At 32.6% G+C, this 11051-nt stretch overlaps 1 non-coding gene and 1 pseudogene across 1 annotated transcript; one reads left to right on the top strand and one right to left on the bottom strand.

Moving 5' to 3' along the window:
- On the bottom strand, window positions 1732-1815 carry TRNAL-UAA. The gene has a single exon. It is a non-coding gene; the product is annotated as a tRNA-Leu (tRNA).
- On the top strand, window positions 6515-10516 carry LOC104752576 (annotated as a pseudogene).

Here is an 11051-nt window from a genome sequence, read left to right as displayed (position 1 = left end):
GCAGATCTTCTTAAAATAGTAGGTTGTTTCTTGGAACGCCATGAAATGGGTGAAGATCCCAAAAACATGGAGAAACATGTTGTTGATCTCTTACTGTCTGGACAAGAACCATAAAAAACATCTGCGATTCCTTTTAGAGTGAGATTAGAATCTGCAGAGTAGAAGAGACCTTGGCCAACAATCCCTTTAAGAACATATGGCGAGAGACCTGCTTACTTTAGACCATAAATCAATTTCTTGAAGCGACAAACATCATTCTTAGGCAACAGGTCCCCATTGCAATAAACATAACCATGTGGCAACTTCATATATTATTACACAACTCAGAATAGAGTTTAGATTTTACAATTAGAACGAAATTATATGTCGATTTTAGGTTTACAAATAAGGTGATTAGGGTTTAGATTTTACAATGAAAACAAAATTATATGTCGGTTTGAGTTTACAAATGAGCTAGTTAGGGTTTAGATTTTACAATTATAACAAATTATATGCCGGTTTGGATTTACAAATGAGGTGGTTAGAGTTTAGATTTTACAATTAGAACGAAATTCTATGTCGTTTTGGATTTACAAATGGGGTTGTTAGACTTTAGATTTTACAATTAAAACAAAATTATATATCGATTTGGGTTTATAAAATAACGGTTTGGGTTTTTTATTTTACAATAATGTATACACATTTTGTTTTCTTATTTATAAGGAGGTGAATATATAGGTTCACTCTATTTTATAAGGAGGTGAATATATAGGTTCACTCTTAGGGATGAACCCAAGTATTGTCCATTACGGTTAGGCGTGGGCATTCGGATACCCGTTCGGGTTCGGATCAGGGATCAAGTATTTTGGATTTTCGGATTTTTGGGTTTTGAGGTATAGGACCCGTCAGATATTTCTAGACTTCGGGTTCGGGTCGGGATCATATCGGGTATTTCGGGTTCGGATTCGGATTACCCGAAGTTCACAAAACTCAAAATTTTAGTATCCAATTTAGTATAAATTATTCAAAAATTCTCAACTATCTAAAATCTAGAGTATCTTTCACCCAAATTTACTAAAATTTAGTTTAAATACTCATAAATTTTGAATATTTTAGACACTTACATTACTAAAATGATAAATATTACTAATAACGTGGGTATATTCGGGTACCCGTTCGGATTTCGGTTCGGATCGGGTTCGGGTTTGGATTTTCAGATTTAGAGATTTAGAACCCATTCGAGTATTTTACAGATACAGATTCGGGTCGAGTTTTTCGGATCAGGTTCAGATCAAATTTTGTGATCTGGATATTTTGCACAGGCCTAATTACGGTAATTCACTCTGGTTTTTGTTATGTAATCCTCATCAGAAGTTTATCCAAACGAACAGAAATAATAATATCCTCATAAAATTTTGTACCTAAACAACCAATGATCGTCATTAGCCATCCACGCTAACAAGGTCGTGATGAATTTATGACTTGGGCTTATTTATGGGATTTCTCTATAATGTTTTTTTTTTTTGACAAAAATACAAATAAATGTCAGAACTCTGGTTTTTGTTATGTAATCCTCATCAGAAGTTTATCCAAACGAACAGAAATAATAATATCCTCATAAAATTGTATACCTAAACAACCAAGGATCGTCATTAGCCCTCGACGTTAACAAGGTCGTGATGAATTTATGACTTGGGCTTATTTATGGGATCTTCTCTATAATGTTTTTTTTTTGACAAAAATACAAATAAATGTCAGAAGTGGGGTTTGAACCCACGCCCTCGTAAGAGGACCAGAACTTAAGTCTGGCGCCTTAGACCACTCGGCCATCCTGACTTTTCCATTTTACGTCGAGGTTTTGCTTACTTACCAAAACAAATTGTGTATTGCACTATATTACACATGCATTCTTAAATGTAGACAGGGGATATAACCTATATATCATATAACTATATACAGGTGGGTTTAGGATTGGATCACTAATATGCAAGACGCTGGATTTATTCATTTTTAGAGTGTGAATTAATTATATTTCAATAGTCATAATATAATGTCTGGTCTTAAACATGATTACTTGAACACATTCTTTAATCAATTTTCTTTTCCAGTAGTTCTATTGCATCTTAGATATATAAATTTTTTTTCCACTCTTTAACTGGAGAATTCAGATCCTGTCTCTGAACTGTTACCAGTGACGAGCCTAACTCGCCACAATCCTCATGGAATAGACCAGTTCGCCGACACTCAGCCACCCATGAATACTAAATCCCCTACCTAGAAAAACGACATACGCATGACCTCCGAAGCCGTGAACCCAAAAACCTTCCCAAGGCAAAGCAATCTTTAGATCCGGTCCGTGGAAGCTAGATGGAAGAAAGCTCAGAAACCCCTCAACAGACAGATCCCGTGGAAGCCATCTATGATCTGAAAAGATTTACAGATAACCACCAACACACTTACCAGAAAACCCACCAATACGCAAGTGCATACCGCTACAGCCGTAACGTACTTCCAGGCGGTTGAGCCCTGAGAGATTTCACTGCATCTACCAGAAGGAACCAACATCTCTCCTCCGCTGAGAGAGGGCCACAAGCATGCTGATTTCATGAAGGGTGAATAAAAACCCCATACTATACATAGTACAGACTGTCACTTGGCTGTCATCAAAATAGTATAACGTTATGGCCACAAACTAATTTAGCTGTCCGTTACCAATGGAGAGGCAAACAAGATAATTATTTCAGTTGGGCTTTAGTTGCACTATTGATTTGTTTAAATGAACTACAGCCAAAAAAGATCTTTATAGTATCGTAACCAAGTGTGAGCGCTGCGAGATACCGTGACTAGCTATGAAACAATGTAATTATTTTGCTTCAAATAAACTAACAGTAAAAAAAAATGAAAGTTACCAGGTAATAGAACAATGTTAAATTAATATTAATTAAAATATATATATTTATCCGAAAATGTTTGCATAAATTTTACTGTAATTTCTCGTATGTCCCTGAAACCGAGAGATCAAATCAACGATGGTTTAATTTCAATGGATCATATATTTATTTGGTCAATTTCACATTTATTTTTTTTTTAAATTATAAATTTAAGCAATTATCTTAAGTTTGACTAATATGATTTTTTGGGGTCAAATGTACATTAGAAGGTAAGATAGCTAAAAAGTATTGTATGACCAACGACTAGAATTTGTAGCTTAATTTTTGTGTTTATATTTTGATGTTAAGAAAATAGTTGACTGATGACCAATTATTTTTAAGGATATGTTAGATAATGCATTGACTAGCTATTATAAATACTTTTTTGCCAAAAAAAAAGCTATTATAAATACTTATATAAATTAAGAAATTGTAATCTATTGATTTTTAAATATATTTAACAAATATTAGCGATCTATCTAGCTAGTCAATAATTATACTATGATTTTTTTTTAAAACATTCTCTTCCATATTTCACTCTCTTTATACAGTTATAAACGATGGGTAAATCAATAAAAGCATAGATTTATCGTTTATGAAATCTATTAGGTACATCTTACACCATATAAAATATCATTATTCACTAGATTGATTAATATTATGTATCTTCTAACTTACAAAAATTAATTGATGGTAAATATGTATAATAATTTGTGAGATATAAGACTAAAAGTCAAGAAAGTTTTAAAAATAATTTAGGATCATTGTCACTATGAATTTTAAATCTAAAAAGTTAAATAATATTACATTTTTTCTCTTAGGCTCATACCATATATATAAGCATGATATTTTTATAGAAATCATTGTTTCTCAAGAGTAAAATTCAAAAAGGACTCAAACTGAAAATACCAAAAAGGTTAAAAATATTACATTTCAAATTGAGACTGAATTTTATCTTTTAATAGAGAAAAAAACTAAATTTTGCTATTTAATTATTTAATTACTATTATGTAATAATACAAAACGTATATGAAAAACCAATTACATTGTGACACATGGAAAAAAAGATAGAAGCATCTTTGTTTTCTTCTCTTTTCTTTTTTTGACGTTATATTTTACTTCTCTTTCCTTCGAGCGTGTAGGGTAGAGTAAGTGTCTCCCTCTCGACCTATAAATATGTGTCTCTATAATCCATAAAATTCACTTGCACTCTCACCACCACTGACTCACCTCGAAACCGCTTCGTAAAACCATTAGTTGATTTCCGACCAAGCCCCTATTTCCTAGCATAGATACTAATCCTATTTTTCATCAAGAAACGTAATATACCTCCTTTCATTATCCTATTTTCATCGAGAAACGTAATATACCTACCTTTCATTCATGTATGTCTTAGATTTCATCCTTTTTCATTTGACTGATTTTATACAATTCCATCTGTTGGTAAAATTATCGAGTTCTGGTCAAATTCGTCGTAGTTGTATCTATTATATACATCAAAGGATGTTTTCGTTTCTTATGACGTATCTTGCTTTTGGGACTGTGCTTTGTTTATAGATTTATAACTTTTTTCCTTTTCGTTTGTAGCAAAAAAGATGGAGAGATAGATCAAGCGAACAAAGGAACAATAAGCTTAAGAGATTTGATTCTTCTGAGTTTATTTACACAGCCAAAACCTTTTAAAGGTATCACTAGATTCTCTCGTTGTTTTTTCTTTGTTTATGTTTATGTTCTTAAGTCTTAACTAGATTTTAACTGCGGTAACATATAATTTTTATTATTATTTATATTTTATATTGTATTTGTTTGTTAAATATTAGATGTTTTGCAAATAAAAAAATAACTATTTTTTTTGATTTTTTGTGTGGCTAAATGTTTATATTAATTATTTAATCCGCAATATACTTCATAACCATTTTTTTGTTATATTTATTTTGTTTTGTTTAGTGTTTGAGATTCTATTTTGATTTTTAATTATTATAACAAAAAAAACAAAGGATCTAAATACATAGTAAGTCATTTTACGCTATGATTAAGTCACATTTTTCCTAATGATTTAATTATTTTACACAATCTTAGTTAAATTAACTTAATTTTATATGTCAAATATGCTACTATTAATAATGTTGATAAATAATAAAATTAGGATTTAAACAGTGTTAACATAAATTTAATGATATTTTAATAATTCCAACATGTCCTCATTATAATTCATCTACTATATAACCATATTATATAGTATTTTAAAAAATAATTTTACATATTCGTAATATTTTAAAATTTTATTAATTTTATCGATATTTATTATAATATTTAAATAAATGTGAATCGAAATTCTTTTTATGTTAAGAATCAAAACTCATAGGTTTTGAAAAACATAATAGGAATCAAATTGTTGTTTTCTTTGTTTGAAAAAAATTCAGAGATAGAATATTTTTAATACACAATAGAATGTATGGTTAAATACATCATAGTTTTTGTTTCCATATTGATTATGCTGCATTTTTTTAGTTGAAATGATATGTAAAATATTTAGGAAACAAAATCTGAAGTAATGCTTTTTTTGAATTTTTTATAGCTTTGTAAATAAGTTTTTAAATAAATATAAATAAAAGAGTAAAACCTAAAATGTACTATAAAATGTATATATAGATTATATATGGTTTCGACCAATTAAATACAACAATTATAACAAAATAATGGGAAAATTTTAATATATCACATAGATTTGTTTTTTTTGCTGGTCGGTATATACATATATGATACCATGCCTTTTCTGCCCCTTAACAAATTTTGATTATATTTTCTAAAGGAAAAAAAGATAAATTTCAGTGCTAGTACTTAATAAACATACATATAAAATCTAATAATTTTACTTTTTTTCTAATTAAAGTCAAAGTAATTTAATCGTATTCTTTGATCTTCTTATGATCATTTTAGTGGCTTTAACAATTCCTCCTTGTTCTATAATGTAGTCTATGTAGATGTCTTTAAATCGTGAAACCCTAAAATAAAACAAAACAATTGCTGATAAAATTATCAAACTTCAAAAAAAACATTTGTTTTGCCTTGATTTATACTGTGACTCTTGAACTAGTTTCGGAGAGTTCATAGTGTTGATCTGTTGGTTAGGGCTTTTTTTAATTCATTCATTTGTTTGTGTTAATTATTGTTAATCTGCTGACTGTGCTGCGTTATTTTTTGTCTTTTTTTTTTTTGTGTTTGATTTCTACTGGTCGGTTTTTGTATTCCAACAATCACCCTCAATTACTTTTCTATTTTTTTTTTTTTTGTCTGTTAACCTTTTATTTACAAGATCTGTAAAAAATGTATTTTGACTTTGAAAAGCTAACTTTTTGTTGTAATCAGTTTAGTGTGTGTGACTGTGTTTAAATCCAAAAAAAAAAAACCCAATTTCATAAAGAAATCCTTTTGATTCTTATCATTTTAAGGACAAAGGAAAACATAAATAAACCTTTGCCACAAGCCCTAATTTCTAGATCTAATGAGTTCTTATTATTTGATATCCCTCTACTATGATTTTAATTTGTTGTAATTAAACTCATTTTCGTTTTTACAACTATGATGATTAGATCTTCCAGAAATCGAAAGAACAAAAATGTCCGAGTCAAACATGGTACCGGTGGGTAACAATGGAGACAATGATAACAAGGAGAACAATGTCATGAACAACACTGATGGTGGAGCTGGTGTTGGAGCTGGTAGTGGAGCTGAAGAAATCGACAGTGCAAAGACTGTAAGTGACAATCGTGAAGAAGCAATGGGAAGCAATGAAGGTCCTCCTCGTAAGAAAAAAAAATACAATCGTCACAGCGAATATCAGATTCAGGAGATGGAAGCGTAATTTTGTTCTTCTTTTCCTTTTTTATATAACTCAACTTATAATATTATCTAGCTAGATCAATAATAAATTATATAATCATTTTTTTTTTTTTGTGTTGAATAGTTTTTTCAGAGAGTGTCCTCACCCAGATGACAAACAAAGGGAGGTTCTTGGCCGTCAATTGGGTTTAAAACCTATTCAGATCAAATTTTGGTTCCAGAACAAACGCACTCAAAACAAGGTACATACCCATATTTAATGAATTTGTTACCATCTCACACATAGTGTATTTAATGTATCTATATAGACTTATGATTGATATTGTGATTCCTAGCTCATAACTACTGTATATGTTGAATTAGAAATCTAGTTTTTAAGATATTAGGGTTATCTAACTTCCTAAGAGCATCATTAGTGGGAGAATACTGATACGTTGCTCAACACAAAAAAAAAATATTTTAATATATTATTAATTACAAACTGACAACTGTAAAAAAAGGAAGCGAAACGTTTCTAGCCAGAGTAATGTGTATGTAACTCAAGCAACCTTCTCTCTTCTTTTCTCTTTATTGTATTTTTTCATTTATTTTTAATAAGAGAAATTGTGGGAAGTAAAGATGAGCAATGATGGTCTAAGTGAACATTAAATCGTTTTGAAACGTGTGAAATACACATAACTAAACATTAGGTCAAGCAATTTTCACATGTACATTTCTTCCTTTAGTAATGTTCTTTATCACTTAAAAACTAAAAAAAAAAACTTCACTACTTTTGACAAAAAAAAAAAAAAACTTCATTACTTTTGCTGCTTCATATTCTAAGATAGTGACTTAGTTGGTCAATTTATTTAGTTTCAAATATTATTAAGAACCTTTTTTTTTTGTTTTTGTTTTGCAGAATCATCAAGAACATTGTGAGAACATAGGACTTCGGTCATTGAACGACAAGCTTAGCTCTGACAACCAACGGTTCCGAGAAGCTGTTTTTTAGCCTTGTGTCCTAAGTGTGGAGGCCAAACTGCAATTGGCGAATTGTCTTTGGAAGAACATCATCTTCGGATCGTAAACGCTCGGCTAAATGACGAGGTACTAGATGTGAACATACACACACTGACTACTACAATTTACATATAGTTAAACACATATATTAGAGAAGTTATTTATAATAAATGACGCATACATATTACATATAGAAATTAATAAACAAGTTGTATTTCTTGTTTTTGGGGTTCTATAGATCAATGAATTGACTGCTCTGGCGGAAAGTTTTACCAGCAAAATGGTAATAAACAATCCGGTTATGTCTCCTCGGCCTTTACATCGTCCTCCAACTTTCGAGTTCGGGGCGAGATCATTTACTGGAAGAGAATTGTATGGAAACGGAGGAAACCTCTCTAGGGGAAACACTGGACCGGCAGATGCTGATAAGCCAATGATCATAGATTTGGCAATTGGAGCCATGGAGGAGCTATTGTTGATGGCTCAAGGGGGTGAACCACTGTGGAGTGGAGGAGTTACTGGCACAAGCCTAGTTTTAAACTTGGTTGAATACAAAAGGACGTTTCGGACGGGTCTCGGGCCTAGACTTAGTGGGTTTAGAATCGAGGCATCCAGGGAAACCGCGCTCGTGCCAATGAATCCTACTGGCGTTGTTGAGATGCTCATGCAAGCGGTAAATTGAATTCATATAACTATATCAGATTATATGATCCTAATTAATCCTTTTAAGTAACGATCTATATATTGGCAGAATCTGTGGTCGACAATGTTTGTCGGAATGGTTGGTAGAGCCATGACACATGAAAAACTTTTGCCTGATGTTACTGGAAACTTCAATGGAGCTCTTCAAATCGTAATTCTTCTACTTTACTTATTTATTTATTTATACATTTGATATAATCTACAGGGGAGTGTTCTAAAACAAAAGTGTAACCATATTTGATGTAACCAAATGTTGTTCTTTATCCATAGATGACTGCTGAGTACCAAGAGCTTTCGCCGCTAGTCCCAACCCGCGAAAGCTACTTTGTCCGCTACTGTAAACAGCAAGGAGATAATTTGTGGGCGGTGGTAGATGTTTCCATCGACCATCTGTTTCCAAATATCCACATGAAATGTCGCCGCAGACCCTCTGGATGCTTGATTCAAGAAATCCCTAGTGGTTACTCAAAGGTAACCTATTGTCTCATTATGGTTAATTATTTAGTGTATGGTTTCATACATTAATTAATGATTGTTTTTTGCTGGTTTGGAAAAAGGTAACATGGGTTGAGCATGTGGAAGTAGATGACAGAGAAGCAAATCAAAACATATTCAAGCACTTCATCAGTACTGGTCAAGCTTTTGCTGCTAACCGCTGGGTTGCAACATTGGAACGCCGGTGCGAGAGGATTGCCAGCAATAGCATCATCACTACAGATTTTCAATCCGTGGATTCGGCTGATCACCTTGGTAATTTTTTTACTACTCAAAGAAATGTGTTTTTTTTTTTGGGCAAAGTGTTTCTTTTTGTTAGCCATTCTGAGAAGTTTTGTGATTTGGTGCAGCGCTAACGGACCATGGAAAGATGAGCATTCTGAAACTAGCTGAGAGGGTCGTAAGAAGCTTCTTTGTTGGGCTGACCAATTCGATGGGGACTACATTTTCTGGTGTAAGAGGAAAGGATATCAGAGTGATGAAAATGAAGAACCTGAATGATCCAGGAAGGCCTCCTGGTGTCGTTCTTTCTGCATCCACTTCGTTTTGGGTTCCTGTTCCTCCTACCTTTGTCTTTGACTTCCTCAGAAATGAGGATCATCGAGCCCATGTATACTTATAATTTAGGACAAGACTTCTCTCTTTTTTTCTTTCAGTGACTTCCTTATGTAACATGTTTTGAGATATGTATCTGCAGTGGGATGTCCTCTGCAATGGATGGATTGTGCAGAAGATATCAGAGACTGTAAATGGGAGAGACAGCAGGAACTGTACAACTATACTCAAGGTATAGAGCTAAGCTATGTGTTTTGAGAATGCGTTCTTTTTTTTTAAAATCTTTTGGTATGTGACCGATGTTTGTTTTGGTTACAGAATAAAAGCACTTGCCAGACGAAGAAGATAATAATTCAAGAGACCTTTAATGATCCAACAGCTTCATTTGTGATCTATGCGCCTGTTGATACGACATCAATAGAGGGTGTTCTCTATGCAGGTACAGACCCTGACTATGTGGCTCTCCTGCCTTCCGGTTTTGCTATTCTGCCGGATGGTATCGGTGATCAACCTGGAGGAAACGGAGGAGGATCACTCCTGACCGTTTCCTTGCAGATGCTGGTTGAAGAAGTTCCTTTGGGTAAGCTGAGTACTAGCTCTGTTAAATTCGTTGAGAAACTGTTTCGTGCAACCGAGATGAGGATCAAAGATGTGTTTCCTTTACATATTGCAACACCCTCAACTCGGTAATCTATTGAATCTATTTCATAAACACACTTAGTACTTATCTAATACTTGCTACACAATTAAGGTGCTGATGACGTTTTTGTTTTTGTCTTTTTTATTACAGGAAAGTAAGCTAAATGGAAGATTGAATCAAGGAAGAAAGAGGGAGACTGGTTGTGTGGAAGATCGGTGGAGAGCTTCAAAAGGGGAGGAGTCAAGAACGAACCCCAATGAGATTTTTTCTTTATGAGGTTCCGGATTTGACTTGCCCTGAAATATATTCAGTTGAGTCTTATGTTTCCTTGTCATTGCGGGAACCTTTTGTTATTTCAGTTGAGTCTTTTGTTTTCTTGTAACTGGAACCTATTATGAAGTTTTCGAGTACTCTTTTTCTCTATTTGAGTTTCAGTTTTGGTTTTTCTTTTCCTAATGTTGGTTTTTATCCATCTGTATTCATTTACACAAATTGTGTATCTCTCTGCTTATCTATCTAATTAACCGCCTCTATGAAGTGTCAGAATGTTCTGACTGCGAATTCTCAGCTGAGCTTTGGCTAGCTTTAAATTAGTCTTACAAGTGAAGTAAAATACTAAAATGCAGCGCTGTTTTAAGAGTAGCTAAGAATGTGTGGATGTTCTTCCCAAAAATAGCGTTCGATGATGTTGCAATTATCTACGGCCACTTCTCCTATCAGTTTTTAACAGGTAACTACAAATATTTTAACCCGAATTGTTTTAGTCATTTATCGATTTTAGCAAAAATTAAGTAATTCCTGTATTTTTTTTTTAAAAGGTTTTATTTAGCTTAAAAACCACAACGAAAATTGTACAAATTTCATCCTCCCACACAACATGATACGAAAAATGTGTTGAAATTACATGA

The sequence above is a fragment of the Camelina sativa genome, chromosome 16 (assembly GCF_000633955.1).
Source record: "Camelina sativa cultivar DH55 chromosome 16, Cs, whole genome shotgun sequence".
Lineage (NCBI taxonomy): Eukaryota > Viridiplantae > Streptophyta > Magnoliopsida > Brassicales > Brassicaceae > Camelina > Camelina sativa.
This window is presented reverse-complemented; position numbering and strand designations above follow the sequence as displayed.